This window comes from Heptranchias perlo, chromosome 2 (genome assembly GCF_035084215.1).
Source record: "Heptranchias perlo isolate sHepPer1 chromosome 2, sHepPer1.hap1, whole genome shotgun sequence".
Classification (NCBI taxonomy): Eukaryota; Metazoa; Chordata; class Chondrichthyes; order Hexanchiformes; family Hexanchidae; genus Heptranchias; species Heptranchias perlo.
The window spans coordinates 17,868,189-17,888,570 of NC_090326.1; the positions used below are offsets into that span (position 1 = coordinate 17,868,189).

Here is a 20,382-nt window from a genome sequence, read left to right on the forward strand (position 1 = left end):
AAACCAACAAAGGACCACCAAAAAAAAATTGATAAAAAAAAGGGAGAAAATAGAATATGAAAGTAAACTAGCAAGAAATATAAAAATTTATTGCAAAAGCATCTAGAAGAATGTAAAAAGGAAGAGAGTAGCAAAAGTAAACATTGGTCCCTTACAGGCTGAGACAGGAGAAATTATAATGGGGAAATCAGGAAATGGCAGATGCGTTGAACAAATATTTTGTATCTGACTTCACAGTAGAAGACACAAAAAGCATACCAAAAATAATGGGGAACCAAGGTGTAAATGAGAGTGAGGAACTTAAAACAATTAATATTGTTGACCGGAGGTCACCGGTTATGGTTACTGGCTTAGTACACAGGGGAGAAGAGTCAATTCTCTCTTAACTCTCAATTCACTTTATTCACGCCGTTATATCATATACATATAGCTTATACGTCTGGTTAGATATAGGCATGCAGTTTACACCAGGTTATACAGTCTTATACCCAAAGATCTAAACGCACATCCACTAGGTTTCTCTGACTCTCCGAGCGGTCACAGAATATAAAGGATAATACCCAAAAAGATCAGACGCTGGCCAGGCGTTCCATTCTCTCTCTCTTTCGACATCGTCTCTACGTCCCTGACGTAGGGTCTTCCACTTCTGCGATGGTTGGTCTCCGGAGTCTTCGCTCTGCCTCCACGCCTCAGATCCTTCATTCTCATTCCGAATCTTATCTCTTCAGGCTGTGCTGTCTCTCTATTTCGTTGGTTTATGCTTTCTCGCTTTTGCCTGGGTCTTCTCCTCATTGGCTCTGTCCCAAGGACGTGGTAGCATTACCTCATTACTCCTTTCCCAAATAAGGACTTGTGTCTTATCACATTTCCTTTGTCTTTCACAAAACTTGGTTAATTCAAACCGGTTCCAGCCAGCTGAGGCCAGTAACTGAACCCAGGTTACTTTAGTTCAAAAAAGTCATTCCTGCCTCTGTGTATCAGCAGCCGACGTCTCAGGTTATCACTAGACAAAAAGTACTGGACAAACTAATGGGACTAAAAGCTGATGAATCCCCTGGACCTGATGGCCTACATCCTAGGGTTCTAAAAGAGGTGGCTGCAGAGATAGTGCATGCATTGGTTATGATCTTCCAAAATGTTCTAGATATTGGAATGGTCTCAGTGGACTGGAAGGTAGCAAATATTACCCCGCTATTCAAGAAGGGAGGGACAGAGAAAACAGGGAACTACAGGACAGTTAGCCTGACATCGGTCATCAGGAAAATGCTGCAATCCATTATTACGGAAGTGGTAACAGGGCACTTAGAAAGGGAAATCGTGTTTGACAAATTTATTAGAGTTTTTCTGTGGCTGTAATTAGTAAGGTAGATAAAAGGGAGAACCAGTGGATGTAGTATATTTGGATTTTCAAAAGGCATTCGATAAGCTGCCACATAAAAGGGTTGTTGCACAAGGGCTCATGGGATTGGGATTGGGGGTGGGGGTAATATATTAGCATGGACAGAGGATTGGTTAAAGGACAGAAAACAGAGTAGGGATAAATGGGTCATTCTCAATTTGGCAGGCTGTAACTAGTGGGGTGCCACAAGGATTGGTGCTTGGACCTCAGCTATTTACAATCTATATTAACAACTTAGACAAAGGGACCGAGTGTAATGTATCCAAGTTTGCTGATGATACAAAGCTAGGTGGGAAAGTAAGCTGTGAAGGGACACAAAGTCTGCAAAGGGATATAGACAGGTTAAGTGAGTGGGCAAGAAGGTGGCAGATGGAGTATAATGTGGGGAAATGTGAGGTTATTCACTTTGATAGGAAGAATAGAAAAACAGAATATTTTTTAAATGGTGAGAAACTATTAAATGTTGATGTTGAGAGAGATTTGGGTGCCCTCGTACAAGAAACACAAAGAGGGTGATTTTAAACCCCAAGAATGGGTGCGTTGGGGGTGGGTGGGAGTTGAAAATAGTTGGTTTTTTTGGGGTTGCAACCACAAAGTTTTCAGACTCTGTATTTCCAGTAGGAAGCCTGTGCTTTTACACATCGGCGTTAAACCAGAAATAAAGTTGGGTTGCGGTCCCGACCCAAAAAACAACTATTTTCAACTCTCACCCGCCCCCAACCCACCCATTCTTGGGGTTTAAAATCACCCCCAAAGAGTTAGTATGCAGGTACAGCAGGCAATTAGGAAAGTAAATAGCATGTTGGCCTATATTGCAAGGGGGTTGGAGTACAAGAATAAGGAAATCTTACTACAGTTGTACAGGCCTTTAGTGAGACCTCACCTGGAGTACTGCATACAGTTTTGGTCTCCTTATCTAAGCAAGTGTATACTTGCCTTGGAGACAGTGCAATGAAGGTTCACTAGATTAATTGCTGTGATGGGAGGGTTATCCTATGAAGAGAGGTTGAGTAGAATGGGCCTATACTCTCTGGAGTTTAGGAGAATGAGAGATGATCTCATTGAAACATATAAGATTATGAGGGGGCTTGGCAGGTTAGCTGCTGAGAGAATGTTTCCCCTGGCTAGAAAGTCCAGAACTAGAGGGCAGGTCGCAGGATAAGGGGTCAGCCATTTAAGACTGAGATGAGGAGGAACTTCTTTAGGTAGAGGGTTGTGAATCTTCAGAATTCTCTACCCCGGAGGGCTGTGGATGCTGAGTCATTGAATATCTTCAAGGCTGAGATGGATAGATTTTTGGACTCTAGGGGGAATCAAGGGATATAGGGATCAGGCAGGAAAGTGGAGTTGAGGTTGAAAATCAGCCATGATCTGACTGAATGGCGGAGCAGGCTCAAGGGGCCGTATGGCCTGCTCCTATTTCTTATGTTCTTATGGGCAATGCCGAACATTTAAAGAAATAAATCATAATTCTCAATGAATATACATTCCCTTGAGGAATAAAAACGCCATGGAAAAAGAAATCCAACCGCAGCTAACTAGAGAAGTTAAGGATAGTATCAGATTAAAAGGGGCTCACAATGTTGCTAAAAAGAGTAGTAAGCCTGAGGAGTGGGAGGGTTTCAGAAATCAGCAAAGGATGACCAAGAAATTGATGAGGGAGAAAATTGAATATGAGAGTAAACTAGCAAGAAATATAAAAACAGGTTGTAAGAGCTTCTACAAGTATGTAAAAAGGAAGAGATTAGCAGAAGTAAACGAGGGTCCCTTAGAGGCTGAGACAGGAGAAATTATAATGGGGAATAAGGAAATGGCAGGAATGTTAAACAAATATTTTGTATCTGTCTTCACAGTCGAAGACATTAAAAAATACCAGAAATAGTGGGGAACCAAGGGTCTAATGAGAGTGAAGTTCTTAAAGTAATTAAGATTAGTAAAGAAAAAGTACAGGAGAAATTAATGGGACTAAAAGTCGACAAATCCCCTGGGCCTGATGGCCTACATCCTAGAATTTTAAAAAGAGGTGGCTGTAGAGATAGTGGACGCATTGGTTTTGATCTTCCAGAATTCCCTAGATTCTAGAACGGTCCCCGTGGATTGGAAGGTAGCAAATGTAATCCCGCTGTTCAAAAAAGGAGGGAGTGAGAAAACAGGGAACTATAGGCCAGTTAGCCTGACATCAGTAGTAGGGAAAATGCTAGAATCTATTATTAAGGACGTGGTAATAGAGCACTTAGAAAATCATAATATGATTAGACAGAATCAACACGGTTTTATGAAAGGGAATTCATGTTTGACAAATGTATTGGAATTTTTTGAGGGTGTAACTAGCAGGGTAGATAAAGGGAATCAGTGGATGTGATATATTTGGATTTTCAAAAGACATTCGATAAGGTGCCACATAAGAGGTTGCTGCACAAAGATTAGGGCTCAAGGGATTGGGGGTAATATATTAGCATGGATTGAGGATTGGTTAAAAGACAGAAAACAGAGAGTAGAAATAAATGGGACATTTTCGGGTTGGCAGGTTGTAATTAGTGGGGTGTCGCAAGGATCAGTGCTTGGGCCTCAGCTATTTACAATATATATATCAATGACTTAGATGAGGGGGCCGAGTGTAATGTATTCAAGTTGAGAAGTGATTTAGCAAAAGTGGACTGGAAATAGCTACTTGAAGGTAAATCAGAGCAATGGGAGGCATTCAAGGGGGAGATTCAAGGAGTACAGAGTAAACATGTTCCCACAAAAAAAAAGGGTGGGACTGCCAAATCTAGAACCCCCTGGATGGCAAGGAGATACAGGGCAAGATAAAGAAAAAAAGGGAAGCTTACATCAGACACCAAGAGCTCAATACTGCAGAAAGTCTAGAGGAGTATAGAAAGTGAAGGGTAGAAATTAAAAAGGAAATTAGGAAAGCAAAGAGAGGGCATGAAAAAATACTGGCAAGTAAAATTAAAGAAAACCCAAAAATGTTTTATAAATATATTAAGAGCAAGAGGATAACTAAAGGAAAGAGTAGGGCCTATGAGAGACCAAAAAGATAACCTATGTGTGGAGGCAGAAGATGTGGGTATGGTTCTTAATGAATACCTTGGGTCTGTCTTCACAAAAGAGGGGATCAATGCAGAGATTGTATTTAAGGAGGAGTGTGAAATATTGGATGGGATAAACGTAGTGAGAGGGGAAGTATTAAATGGTTTAGCATCTTCAAAAGTAGATCAATCGCCAGGCCCGGATGAAATGTATCCCAGGCTGTTAAGAAAAGCAAGGGAGGAAATAGTGGAGGGTCTGACCATCATTTTCCAATTCTCCCTGGCTACCGGCGTGGTGCCGGAGAATTGGAGGAGTGCTAATGTTATACCGTTGTTTAAAGAGAGAAAAAGATAGGGCTAATAATTACAAGCCTGTCAGTCTAACCTCGGTGGTGGGCAAATTATTGGAATCAATTCTGAGGGACAGCATAAGTCATCATATAGAAAGGCACACCTTAATCAAGGACAGTCAACATGGATTTGTTACGGGAAGGTCGTGTCTGACTAACTTGACTGAATTTTTTTGAGGAGGCAACAAGGAGGGTCAATGAGAGTAGTGCGTTTGATGTAGTCTACATGGATTTTAGCAAGGCTTTTGACAAGGTCCCACATGACAGACTGGTCAAAAAAGTAAAAGCCCATAGGATTCAAGGGAAAGTGGCAAATTGGATCCAAAATTGGCTCAGTGGCAGGAAGTAAAGGGTAATGGTCGACGGGTGTTTTTGTGACTGGAAGGCCGTTTCCAGTGGGGTTCCGCAAGGCTCAGTACTAGGTCCCTTGCTTTTTGTGGTATATATCAATGATTTAGACTTAAATGTAGGGGGCATGATTGAGAAGTTTTCAGATGATACAAAAATCGGCCGTGTGGTTGATAGTAAGGAAGAAAGCTGTAGACTGCAGGAAGATATCAATGGACTGGTCAGGTGGGCAGAAAAGTGGCAAATGGAATTCAATCTGGAGAAGTGTGAGGTAATGCATTTGGGGAGAGTAAACAAGGCAAAGGAATACACAATAAATTGGAGGATAGAGAGGTGTAGAGGAAGAGAGGGACCTAGGAGTGCATGTCCACAGATCCCTGAAGGTAGCAGGACAGGTAGATAAGGTGGTTAACGCGGCACATGGAATACTTTCCTTTATTAGCCGAGGCATAGAATATAAGAGCCGGGAGATTATGCTCGAACTGTATAAAACACTAGTTAGGTCACAGCTTGAGTACTGCATACAGTTCTGGTCACCACATTACAGGAAAGATGTGATTGCACTAGAGGGTACAGAGGAGATTTACGAGGATGTTGCCAGGACTGGAGAATTTTAGCAATGAGAAAAGATTAGATAGGCTGGGGCTATTTTCTTTGGAACAGAGGAGGCTGGGGGTGATTTAATTGAGGTGTATAAAATTGAGGAGCCTGGATAGAGTGGATAGGAAGGACCTATTTCCCTTAGCAGAGGGGTCAATAACCAGGGGGCATAGATTTAAAGTAATTGGTAGAAGGATTGAAGGGGAGCTGAGGAAAAATGTTTTCACCCAGAGGGTGTTGGGGTTCTGGAACTCACTGCCTGAAAGGCAGTAGAGCCAGAAACCCTCACATTTAAAAAGTACTTGGACATGCACTTGAAGTGCCGTAACCTACAAGGCTACGGACCAAGTGCTGGAAAGTGGGATTAGGCTGGGCAGCTCTATTTCGACCGGCACAGACTCAATAGGCCGAATGGCCTCCCTCTATGCCGTAAATTTTCTATGTTTCTATGTTTGCTGACGATCCAAAGCTAGGTGGTAAAGTAAGCTGTGAGGAGGACACAAAGAGGCTGCAAAGGGATATAGACAGGTTAAGTGAGTGGGCGAGAAGGTGGCAGATGGAGTGTAATGTGGGGCAATGTGAGGTTATTCACTTTGGTAGGAAGGACAGAAAAGCAGAATATTTCTTAAAAAGGTGAGAGACTAAGAAAGATTGGTTTTTGGAGGGATTTGGGTGCCCTTATTGGAAGGGGGTTGGAGTATAAGAGTAAGGAGGTCTTGCTGCAATTATATAGGGCTCTGGTGAGACCACACCTGGAATAGTGTGCACAGTTTTGGTCTCCTGACCTAAGGAAGGATATACTTGCCTTAGAGGGAGTGCAACGAAGGTTCACTAGATTGATTCCTGGGAATGAGAGGGCTGTCCTATGAGGAAAGATTGAGTAAAATGGGCCTATACTCTCTGGAGTTTAGAAGAATAAGAGGTGATCTCATTGAAACGTATAAAATTCTTAGAGGGCTTGACAGGGTAGATGCTGAGAGGCTGTTTCTCCTGGCTGGAGAGTCTAGAACGAGGGGTCATAATCTCAAGATAAGGGGTCAGCCATTTAGGTCAGAGATAAGGAAAAATTTCTTCACTTGGATGGTTGTGAATCTTTGGAATTCTCTACCCGAGGGCTGTGGAAGCTCAGTCATTGAGTATATTCAAGGCTGAGATCGATAGATTTTTGGACACTAAGGAAATCAAGGAATATGGGGATAGGTCTTATTGATCCTTATTGAATGGCGGAGCAGGCTCGAGGGGCTGTATGGCCTACTCCTGCCCTAATGCTTAGGTTCTTATGAATTCCCCCCTAAACCTCTCCACTCCTTTAAGACCCTCCCTAAAAGCTTTGACCAAGCTTTTAGTCACCTCTCTTAAAAATTGACACTGGGCCAAAGGAGATATTGTCTGACCAAGCCACCATGAAGCACCTTGGGGCGTTTTTCTACGTTAAAGGTGCTACATAAACAAAAGTTGTTCTTGTTCTCGTTTTTAAGCAAAAGGCATCGGGCATTTAGAGGTACCACTTATTCACTTAGACTACTCAATTGTCCTGTAACTTCGAGCAGATTTCTCAGTAAAAACATTGCCTTGTAGACACAGAATTCCATGTACTTGATTGCAATGGGAATTTTGAATCTTCTATTCTAGATAACATATACCATCCCGTTGCAATTGTTTTTAAACTGGGAAAACTGCCCAATGTGAAGCCAAGCCTGCAAGAAAGTAATAGCAACAGGTCACTGCCCATTTGTCAAAAGAAAAAAAAATACATGCTGCATTTGGAAATTGCTTAACAACACAACTTAAACAACATAGTTTGAACAATTGGATACAGAAAATTTCTGTTTGCGATCAAACTATTGGAATGTGTCATTGTTAAAAACCAAGCCTTTGATGGCGGGGTTCTTATGCAAATAATCCAGCAACAAAAATTTGAACTAATGTGTGTAGGTGAGTTTAGAGGGCAATAGATTTTAAATAATTGGACACAATGCCTCATTGCAAGCATGCAACACCTGCCCTATTGGCGAGGGTGGGGCCACAGTAACATCATTAACAGGAAATTGAAATGTTTTCTGATAAAAGTGCAATTCTTCACAAACATTCTAACAGTTGAAATGCAATGTTTGCCCAGAAATTGCTTAAAAAAACAACGGTGAGCTCAACTACGCTCACCGTTGTTAGTGGCAAAATCGAGGAACATGTTCCGGTGTTCGGACACGAGCAATCAAACGTGGAAATCTGGAATATGCTCCTCCTGGTTCGCCGGTGATATGATAGCTTCGCATTAAAGGTATATCACCAGCTGCAATCAGTGAAATCATTGAAACAGCACCAACTTGCTCATCTGCCCACCTGGAAAGTAACTAGTATCACGACACAACAGGTACATTTAAAAATCAGTTCTAAACTAAGTTTTAAGTTTTAATGATTGCCAAACAACTAAAAATTAACTTTTAAAAATGTGGAGTCTCATTACTCCTTATTTTAATAGTTTTTGGACATTAAAAATTTTTTTTTTAAATTAAAAACTTTAAAAAAAAGTTATGTTTCCCTTATGTCTCTTATTTAATTTGATTATTTCTTACCCTCTTTTTGCTGACTATAACTGTTTTTACAAATGATTTTTAGTGTTGTACCTTTCACTTGCTGGATTTAACGTCAGAGCCTGCAGAAACTGTTCCGCAGCTCGTTAAAAATGCTACAATCTGATTGGTCGAGGGGAGAAATCGATCCTCTCACTTCTCCCATGGGTCCTAGCTTTGCTGGAGCTAATGCTGGGCTCTTCTCCACTTCCTATTAGACGAAGTGCATCCAGTGAAGACCTCGGTAAGTTAGTGAGTTACTATAAATCTATGGAGCAGCGAGCACCGTTGGTTCACTGCTCCAAGCAATTTCTGGGTCGTTATCGTTCCCCTGAGGTCCAATCTGGGAAATGCTCTGTGGAATGAGCCATACTGATCAGTAAGGAGCCAAGTTTGACCCTCACCTTTGCTGCGTTAGTTGATCTCAGCTGGGGCAGCACTGGCAGGGGTGGGGGAAGAAAACTGGGGAGTAGGGACTACAATTGGTCTTGGGGCCTCAGGGTTAGGGAGGGCAAAGGAAAACAACACAGCCTTGTCTTCATTACAGGGACACCTGCTGTGGGTTGTGCACATCTGGCAAGGACAGGATTATGCTCAGCAGTGATGCCCTCTGCAGTTGAAAAGCCTGTGAACATTCAAGGTCCACGCTCTGGAGAGAATGAACACTTGGCTAAGATACCAGGGTGCGGTCTGCAGCCACGATATGCATGCTAACCGAAAGCGTTCTGGAGGTTTAACGGTCAGCATTTTAGAAGTGCTGTCTGCGAAAGTGGAGTAGAATCACCAACGTTCCCAGCTCTTCCTCCTCCCCACCTTCACCATCAGCACTCCATCTGGGCTCCTACTGCTGCTCCAGAGGATTACACATTGCTGCAAGCTGTGATTGGGGGGGGGGGGGGGATTTGTATCGAGAGAGCAGCAATGCCCACCCAGTGGTGTTCATCCTCCAAGAGCATTGGTAGCAAGGAGCCGGAAGCAGCACTGACCGGAGAAAGGGGAAGAACTCAGAAGGCAGTGCCGATGAGGGAAGGAGGAGGAGCTTGAACTGGGCGTTGAAGATGACTGTAATTTGAACCAGGGGAGGTTGGTGACAATAGTGGAGGAATGCGTAATGTGACTAGGTCAACACAGATTGTAGTAATTCAATTAAAATAAACCAAACACTTTAAATACACATCCGCTAAAATGGCAAACATCAATTTCTAGACTTATACAGCCTAACACCCAAACCCTTGGAGATTACAGAGTGACTGCAAACCCCTGCTGATGCTCTTTATACTGAAATTTAAACACATTTTTTTATACAATTGCACTATGGTGAACAGCAGTAATCTCCCACAATCTTCTAGGCTTGTCCACAAGTCAAACACATTGGTCCAACATAAAACGTCAAAGTACTCATTGGTTCACATCCTTTCAATTGCATTGCTAGACTCCAAATTGATATCCTTCGCCCCAATTAATTAACACATTCTCTGGACCAGCTGTAGGTATGTTCCAGTGATGTAACCATGACGATCCATTAGTGCACCTCTATCTGGAAAGTTGCTGAGTCTCAGTGCATGATGTATGAATCAGGTTGGATTCTTTAAGGATGGGCTCCATTCCTAGATTACTGTAAATGGGTGACAAATAGACAATAGTCATGATCTCAGGCAGTCCGCAGTCACCCTTTGGAAGGTGCAGACCAAAGTTCTGGGCAACCAATGTTTTAAACTTTCATCTAGAAAATGCTGGTTACAAAGATCGGTACAGGTGAAGGAGGCCATTTGGCCCATCCAGTTCATCCTTCTATTAAAAAAAAACTATGGTCTCCCCTGCCCCTCATCACAGTATCAACAGCCTCTTGAATGACTGGAGAGCTTTTGCCTCCACTACGCTTCAGGTATTAGATAAATGTGCTTTCCACCATCAGGCCTGAACTTGCCTTTTATCAGTTTTCCCTTGTCCTGCAGTCATAGTGAAAATTGAGAGTGTGTGTTCAGGACTCAACTTTTATATTTCACTTAGTATCTATAAAGGTCCTCTCTCATTCACCCCCTTTCAAAGCTGAAGAGTCCAACGTTTTCTGGCCTTTCCACATAACTCGGTCTTCTGACATTAGGGTTCAGCCTTGTGCCCTTCTCTGCACCACTTTCAGGACTTTTTTAAAAAAAGGATTTATTCTGGGGATGTGGGCATCACTGGCAAGACCAACATTTATTGCCCATTCCCTAGTTACCCTAAGGAGGTGGTGGTGGTGGCGGTGGGCCCTCTTCTTGAGCCACTACAGTCCGTGTAGAACTTTTTATAGCAGTTTGATACAACTGAGCGGCTTGCTAGTCCACTTCAGAGGGCAGTTAAGAGTCAACCACGTTGGTGTCAGACTGGAGTCACATATAGGTCAGATCAGGTAAGGACGGCAGGTTTTCTTCCCTAAAAGGACATTAGTGGGTTTTTACAAAAAATCCAACTGCTTCATGGTCACTTTTACTTATACCAGCTTTTTATTTTGAGTTTTTTTGTTACAAACTGAATTCAATTTCTCAAACTGGTGGGATTTGAACTCACGTTCCCTGGATTCTTAGTCCAGGTCTCTGGATTGCTTGTCCTGTAACGTAGCCACACTACACTACCATACCCTTTAAGGCTTGGATGCTGCCCTGGTGTCTCCAAGGCCAGAACTAAACACAGTATGCAAAGTGCAACCTGACCAGAGTATCTGACAATCCCATACTCCGCTGATTTGGCACTATAGCTCAATATTTCTTTATTAATCACTAAATTGCGATGTCTGGAGAGCAGGAGATAGTAAAGAAGGAGAAATAAACGGCCCAATGTTTGAAAATGGACAAAAGGGCCTTAAATCTTAGTTACATACACAATAAGCCTGCTTCTTCATTCCTCTATTTCTACTCCAAATTTATAAACTCCTATCCCCTCCCTGGCCTTCCAAATATGTCTTCCTCTTTTGAAAAAGCATGCATCCACTTGCACCTCTCAGGATACAGATCACCCAAAAGAGAACCTAGTGGTGAGCTCTCTCATTCTAAGCTCATACCTTTAGGACGATGAGCGGGATTCTTTCCTATCACAGTCACTTTGTAACTTAGACAACAACAACTTGCATTTATATAGTGCCTTTAACATTGTAAAACGTTCCAAGGTGCTTCACACCGAGCCACATAAGGAGATATTAGGAGAGGCAACCAAAAGCTTGGTCAAAGAAGTAGGTTTTAAGGAGGGTCAAATGAGGAGAGAGAGATAGAGAGGTTTAGGGAGGGAATTCCACCCTTACGCTTCCTGCACTCTCTACAAGAGACTCAATCACATTCATGATGGGATGTGGTCCCCAGGTGGTGGCAATCCTGTATAACTTAAGGGGCCATCCTTCATGTATGAGCATAGACAGCAAGCATCATAAGATGCTTGATCTTTGTGTTGTTGGAGGCAGGGGGGTAGAATCACTATCAAAAACAAAAGGAATAGAAAGACTTGCAACTATATAGAGCCTGTCACGACCTCAGGACGTCCCAAAATGCTTTACAGCCAACAAAGTACTTCTGAAGTGTAGTCACTGTTGTAATGTAGGAAACACAGCAGCCAATTTTTGCACAGCAAGATCCCACAAACAGTAATGAGATGATGACCAGGTAATCTGTTTGTGGTGGTGTTGGTTGAGGGATACATATTGGCCAGGACACCGGGGAGAACGCCCGTGCTCTTCTTCAAATAGCGCGATAGGATCTTTTACAACCACCCGAGGGGGCAGATGGGGCCTCGGTTTAACTTCTCATCTGAAAGACGGCACCTCCAACAGTGCAGCACTCCCTCAGTCCTGCATTGGGCTGTCAGACTGGATTATTTGCTCAAGTGTCTGGTGTGGGACTTGAACTCACGACCCTCTGACTCAGAGGCGAGTGTGCTACCACTGAGCCACAGCTGACAAGCAGGAATTCTTTTCATTTCTCCCTTAAAATTTTTAACCCCAACAAAAGTGTTCAAAGAATTTTTTTTTTTTAAAAAGCACAATTTGGTTGCTTGAAGCCCCTATGATTTTTCTCCAGGGTTTCTCGCAGCAGCGTCCTGGAGATTAATCTTTAATTCCTAGAGACTCCAGAACAACCCTGGAGGGTTGGCAACCCTACTTGGGGTTCAAGTGTCATTGAGAAACATTCTCAAGCTTCACTCTCATGATTGAGGGCATCTAAACCCCTCACAGTGTGTCAGCTTGTGTACACACTTCAGTCTATGTACAATACCTTCATTGGTGCTGGACACAATTGGCAATGTGTCGATGGAATCACATCAGTGCATTCACCTACATGTAAAACAAATATTGAAGTGTTCCACAATACACTTGATTATTGCAATACTGAATCTTTAAAAACTGGTACACGTCATTAAAAATGTTGAAGTCTTTCAGTTGAAGTCAAAATAGAAAATAAACATCATGGTGGTACAGTGAATGTCAGAAAGCTAAGCTAAGTAATTTACTCTACTGTGAGCCCTGAGAATTCCATTATAATCACACCCTCTCGCTCATCATTGGTGACCGATATAAATATCTACATGTCATTTATATTTACATTAAATATAACATTTACATTAACTACATCACAGTGTTAAATATTGGATTATTGCAGAATTACAGGAACTTCATCTACACTAAATGTTAGGGTAACAACACTGCTTTAAAATGAGTGTAACCATTATACAAAAGGCTTGTTCTATTTGATGAATGTGCCACATTAAAATTATTTATAATTAGTCCCAAGGAATTACATGCAATGAACTGTCCGGCCCAACAGGTCTATGCCGGTGGTTATGCTCCACACGAACCTCCTCCCACCCTACTTCATCTAACCCGATCAACATATCCTTCCATTCCTTTCTCCTTCATGTGTTTATCTAGCTTCCCCTTAAATACCAAGTACAAACAAGCCGATAGTGCCAACTTAGTCAGGTTTGTTACAAAATGGATGTTGTAATGATTAGTTAGCTTGCTGTCCCTACACCAATATCATGAAGGTTTCATTTTCAAATCTGATCATCTTGTTAAATCAAAACTAAACTAAGAATAGAAGCAACTCAAAATACCAGTCCTCAAGGGTCATTGATTAGAATTTTAACCCGGTTGAATCGCACAAGAACCCATTCGTGCCAATAAAAAGGAGTAATTCAGCTAAACAAGTCTGGCTATACTCCACACAATACACAGAAGGTGTGTGCACGGCACGGCACTGCTGATAGTTCAATGTCATAAGATGCATTCTTGCTCAGTGAGGCCAACATGCGAGATGGAAATGCCACACCAGTGCTCTGTATGTGTGGGCGGGGGCGGGGGGGGAGTGGTCTTCAGAAACTGAATTCAGGCACAGTTGCCATGTATCTGGGCCCATGCTGAGCTGGAAACGTAAAAAAACGCCAGCACTAGGACCCTTTGCCTTGGTACGCACAAGAGTAAATAACTTTCAGCATCTTAGGAGTGACAATTACTGCACTGGAAGCACAGTGTCTCAAGGTTTATTTAATAAAGCATACTTAATATAGCACATTAGCTTTCAGGCAACATCGGTTTCTTAAAATAGGAAATCCAATATAGAAGTACAACCGCATGGGAAATGCTAACTTGGCTCATTCCTTGACTGTGATGTAATTGCTCCCTCATAGTCCTATTCCAGTTTGAGGAAGCGAGATCAACCCCTCAGATTATGTTAAGACGCAACAATGAAATTATACTCTTCCCTCCAGGCAGTGGTACATGCAAGGGTATAGTTTCTCAGGAATAACTGGCCAGAACCTCATCCATTCAAAATGGTGAATCCAGATAGCGTCAGCAGGTTATTTTACCATAGGAAGGTGGGGTGGGGAACATCAGATGCAAGCACGACCATGTCCTGAGCGACATCAGCGCACACTCTTTCTAACAGGGATCACGGACTGACGAGCGGGAGCTGCAACCTTGGCTGATTTTTATCCCCCCTTCCCAAACCCTTAGCATGGTGAGCCAACAGTAACACCCCACTTGATGCCATAGCCGAGGTCAGCTAACTCTGCACAGGCAAGGCACCGAACCTGCATTTCTTCTTGTCTGTGTGGCTCAATATCACACTGGGCTGTGCCTTTAACAACTCTGCAGTTGTCGGGTGGGGGGGGGGGGTGGGAGGAAAGAGAAACAGACAGCAAATTTATACTTTTAGAAATCAGCTGTTATATTTACTCAAAAAAAAAATCAAAAGTAGGTCATACAATGTCTATTGGAAAGGGAGCATAAAAAGTCATAAAGATGTAGTTGGAGAGAATCATTAGCCACATTTCAGCCAATTCCATCGCTGCGACAGATGCCATTAAAATTGGGTCGCGGCAGAACTTAAATGGACCTTAGTGGCATCTGGGTGTCGGTAATTGAAGTTACCTAGGCAATAGCTACACAATACCTTGCTATTTATAATTAGTCACCCAGGAAACAGGTTAGGGCTTGTTAGCAATAATGTAGTGTATTACAAGTTACTTTAGCAACCCTAGACTAGTTGTCATTTACCAGCTTGCCTCCATAGTTAGCCACTTCTGAACATGTTTGCCTCTGACTGCAAAACATCAAGCTTTATCCTTTACCTTTTAATCTCTGCTTTTTCCAATAATTATTCTGTAACCCATTTTATATTGTAGAGCACAGAAGGAGATCAGTCGGCCCATCATGTCTGTGCTGGCTCTTTTAAAGTTTCATGGCAGGCATTATTGTGAGGCTTTAGCTAACTGGGTAGCTCTTTCAAAGAGCTAATGGTTAGAATAGGTTTGAGAAGGCACAACTTTAGAATAACTCTGGACCCGTGTGAACCAGAGTTTGTTTCACATGTCAATTTCAACTCTCATTCCCAGCAACAGGAAGTGGCTGAATTCTAAACACAATGCCACCAAACATGCACATCATGCACATTAAGGACTTATGCAGTTGTTAAAAAACGTTGCAGAGTCTCATTCACACTTCCATATTAAGCATTGTAAAACAAAGTCCAACAGATTTGCTAATTAATTTACCAAGTGCGTGCCTCCCCAATGGGTCAGTGGGTAGTTGCACCTCCTGATACAGTACTGGGTCATTCAGGCCAGGAAACTCAGAGCTTCAATGTTTGATTCTATTCTAATGCTCTCCTGGCCGGCCACCCACCTTGCACCCTCCGTAAACTTGAGCTCATCCAAACTCTGCTGCCCGTATCCTAACTCGCACCAAGTCCCATTGATCCATCACCACTGTGCTCGCTGACCTACACTGGCTCCCGGACCAGGAATGCCTCGATTTTAAAATTTTCATCCTTGTTTTCAAATCCCTCTATAGCCTCGCCCCTCCCTATCTCTGTAACGCCCTCCAGCCCCACAACTCGCCGAGATCTCTGCGCTCCTCTCCAATTCTTGCCTCTTGTGCATCCCTGATTTTCATTGTTCCACCATTGGTGGCCGTGCCTTCAGCTGCCTGGGCCTTAAGCTCTGAAATTCCCTCCATGAATCTCTCTCTCTCCTCCTTTAAGACACTCATTAAAACCTACCTCTTTGACCAAGCTTTTGATCACCTGTCCTAATATCTTCACGTGGCTCGGTGTCAAATTTTGTTTGATCGCTCCCGAGAAGCACCTCGGGACATTTTACTGCGTTAAAAGGAGCTACATAAATGCAAGTTGTTTTTTGGTAATTACACCTCCTGATACGGTTCTGAACCATGCAGGCCAGGAAACTCCCAGATTCAATGTTTGATATCCATGGAGTTACCTGATCTCAAATCAAGGAGGGAGGCACCACAACTACCATCAGTTTTCTCAGATGAAGGTCAGAATATTCAGGCAGGTTAGTCTCTTACCACCATCCAGTGACGACTGCCGGGGTGGGGGGAGGGGGGGAAATGAATGTGCAGATGCTGGCTGAAGATCAGCCTCAGCTGCCGCTCACAGTAGCAAGGCCCACTGGGACTCGCTGTCCAAGCTCATAAACGGCGGCCGCGCAGGTGAGGTATTGGATGGTTGCCAATATCCATGGAACCCTCCTCCCCCACTGCCCCATACCACAAGGCAAGGCAGGGGAAGGGAAGAGACAGGAGCATCATCAACATTAGCTGCTGCACCTAGTTTCAAGTCTGAACCTCAGGAAATCACTGGAATTTTTGTTTCAAGTTAAAATCCACCATTCCCTAGCAATATACATTCAGATTAAGGGATTGTGTTTTTAAATGACACACACACACACACACACACACACACTAGTGCCTTGTGTTGAAATTACACCTGATTCTAATTAGGTAATAACTTACCTTCCCTTTATATTCTAATTCAGAAATAGGACAGCATTTTAACTCTTTGCTTTGTCTCAGTACTGGGATTGCTGCTGGTTTAGCTGACCTGCACCTGGCAAGTCCTTAGCTGCCAGGACAGTTATACACTGGAAGCACATTGCAAGTTGGAAAGAAATCAGTCAGTCAAATGTAACCCCTATACAGTAAAGAACTACTGTACCCAGGGCCAATGCATTAATCTGTTTCATATCTGGAGAGAGGGGAGAGTGGAACAGCAAAGCATCATTCACAAGCAAGGATCTTTTACATCTACTTGTACAGGATAAGGTACTGGAGATGTTTTTGTTCTCATCAATATGGTATATATACTGTAAAGCTGCTTTTATATTGCACTAAGACCCCCCCTGTGCTAAAGACCAATGATAATTTTTGTGGGTGTGTTTGCAGACTGAAGCAGTTTGTCAAACACTTTTCCAAAGACAGTGCTCCTTTAAGTACTCCAGAAGACTATGCACAGAGTCTGGAACCAACACCACCACTCAACATGTCTTGGACTAACTGAGAACAGTTATCTAAAAATGGTCATTTTTGTTTGGTGCAGAAGTGCTGGAGAGTGAAAAACTAACCTTTTAGACACAAAGAACCATTGCAGGTCTAAACTCTCTCCATACTGACTCAATGTAAACCCTTACACTAAAAAAAGCTTAAGCTGCTTGTATGTTGTACAAAACCTATGCTAGTGCCAGTGATTCCCGATCATAGCTCTTGTGTAACCGGCTGGAGCCCAGTAGTAAGTTTACTGGGGCTCGGTTTGCGAGACCCATTAAGGGTAAATCTTCCTAACCACTGGCTCTACGCAACCCATCAAGTTTAATTTTGGGCTGCAGCCAAATGTTGAGAGTTTGCATCACTAGCACAGGTCAGTGTAGTCAGAAAGCAGCTTTTCACTATACACCATACTGTTGAGAACAGAACAGGTCGAGCTCATTACCCTGTTCAGGTGGATGTAAAAGATCCCATGGCACTATCTGGATTAGTACAGGGGAGTTCTGCTGGTGTCCTGGTCAACATTCATCCCTCAACCACCAACCGCAAAACAGATTAACCGATCATCTGTGTATTTGCTGTTCCTGTGCACAAATTGGCTGCCGTGTTTGCCTACAAAACAGCAGCGACTACATTTCAAAAGAAATTCATTGCCTATGAAGTGCTTTGGGATTTCCTGAGGACGTGGAAAGTCCTATATGAAAGCATAGAAAGAACGTGCAATCAGTTTACACTCACCCTCTACTACACGGAAAATTGCAAATATTGCAACTAGTGATCGCTAAGGAACATGCAGCACACAATAAACACTAGGCAGAAAGATCTTCAACAGGTTTCAAATCACTGCTTCATTCAGTCTCATTCCAGTCTCCTCCCCCCTCCCAATACAAATAGCATCTAATCTCCTCTCCTCTCTTTGCTTCACTCTTATTTAAGGTTTGAGGTCAATTATTGGTAGTATAGTTCCTCCTGCATATATGGGCAAGAAAAGCCAAAACAGAAAAAAATAATTCTAAACACATACAGTGGGAGACTTTCATGGTCAACTGCAGGAAGCCCATTTCACTGGGAGTGAAGAAGCCCACAGTCGAATATGCTCCCAGTTGCAGAGGTGAAAAGGGACAGAGCAGGGGAGAGTAGGGGCAGTTATAAGCTTGGAGCAAGAATGGAGGAATGAAGCGGCAGGCCCCAATTGTTCGTAACTAAGATTTAAAGCCCGTTATCCATTTCAAACCTTTGAAGACTTTTTTCCGTCAGATATTCTCCCCTGTTCTCCTGAAAACGCCTATTCTTGCAGTATGTGCTGGGAGGCCTCCAGGTACCTTGCAAGAGTAGCCATTCTTCCTGTGTGAACCTCAAGAGTGATCTTCAGCAGCCTATTCCACTGCTGAAAGAATCACAGCCAAGCACGATCTTGTTCTCACCTGATGTGCACACACTTTTCCAGCAGCAGTCACTGGATGGTGAACAGAATCAGGAACCCTGGCTGATTTTTCTCCTTCTCCTCTCATTTAGCTCAGGGTTAGTTTCTGTCAAACATAGAAGCTGGTACAGAAAATTTCAGACCAAGTGCAGCACAATCCATTTGGTCCCAAATCCTATCATGTCATCCCATCATTTTGGGTCACATTGGATTTTATTTTCTGACCTCCACTTGTTGAGTTCAAGCTTAATTGCAGCTGTTACCCCAAGTGACATGTTAGTGAAATAGTTTACAATTAAAAACACAAAGTTCCAGATTGAAGTTACTGCGCCAGGATCTGATAAAAAGAAAGATTCTTTTACAAATTATTTAATTCTCCATCTCATCTTTCTCCAAAGGGAACTGCAAACACGAAAGAGTGACTGTTATACAATAACAGCCTTCTGAATCAGAGTCAAGAGCACGGTCACCTCAGAGTCAGAAGGTCATGGGTTCAAGCCCCACTCAAGTCTTGAGCACATAAATCTAAGCTGACGTTCCAGCGCACTATTAAGGGAGTGCTGCACTATCGGAGGTGCCGTCTTTCACTTGAGACATTAAACCTAGGCCCTGCTTGTACTTTCAGGTGGACGTAAAAGATCCCATGGTATTGTTCGAAGAAGGAGGGGAGTTCTCCCTGGTGTCCTGGCCAATATTTATCCTTCAACCATCACATTGCTATTTGTGGGACTTTGCTATGTGCAAATTGACTGCCATGTTTCCTACATTACAACAGTGATTACACTTTAAAAAGTACTTCATTGGCGTGAAGCACTTTGGAACATCCTGAGGTCATGAAAAGCATTATCTAAATGAAAGTTCTTTCTTTTTTATAAACATGTGGTGTCAAACAGACTATCACTTCAGCTGCATTCTAACATATTATTTGTAAAACGCAGTTTGCTAATTAATGGTTTTAACCACTTGTCAGTACAATTCTAATAAATATTAAACTTCTAAACTGCCTTTGCAACACTGTCTCATTACCTTTAAATAACATCCCAGGAAACGGACAGGGAAGGGTGCAGGTAAATTCAAAAGGCGCATCACTGCACCTTGATCTCCTCCATGCCTCTCGATGAGAGTGTGACTATCTGGAGTCTTTAAAAAAAGTTTCCAAATGACTCTTGCAAGTCAAACCAGCAGCTGCCACCTCTAACTTTGATAGCTTCACCCTTAATCCATTTTCATCTAATCTGTAGTTCTTTGGCTTGCCATCTCCCCTGACCTCGAATGAAGCTCCTACGTCTCTTCCATTGCTAAAGCTACCTCCGAGAGGCTTGATTTCCTTCATCATGCCAAACACTCTTCCTCTCAACAGCTCTCAATAAAGCCCAAATCTGCCAAAGACTTTGAATACTGTTCCCACATGTGTGGAGGGTCTTTCAGCACCTCCCTGGACAGGACACAAGAAAAAGCTCATTTCACAGTAGTCCCCAAATTTTTCTCTGTCACAACTTCTCTTCTCCGTTCTTCCATTTTAAAATCAGTACCTAATATGGTCTCAACCTTCCTCTTGTTCATGTGAAGGAACAAAAATGCCGTAAGACACATCGTCCTTCCTCTCCAATTATCTTAGGTGAGAGAACATCAAGACTAATCGCACCATCTCCTACAATTCCTTCAGGACCTCCAGACTATGGAATTCTTCACCTCCTCACTCTTCCACCCCCCCCCCCCCAACCTCCGCCACTCTGTCCTAAAATCGTTCTTTTAAAAGAAAAGCTTGGTGTCAACTAATCACTATGTCCTGACTGGCTTTTCTCAACTTTGGTTGTGTCTGACTGTGGGCTTCAGCCCTTCACTTGGATT

The 20,382-nt window shown here is 42.8% G+C and overlaps 1 protein-coding gene across 6 annotated transcripts in view; it reads right to left on the minus strand.

Annotated features, from left to right (window-relative positions):
• LOC137335377 (solute carrier family 12 member 7-like) overlaps positions 1-20,382 on the minus strand; it is a 259,685-nt gene that overhangs the window by 161,586 nt on the left and 77,717 nt on the right. The gene's annotated exons all lie outside the window — the stretch shown is intronic.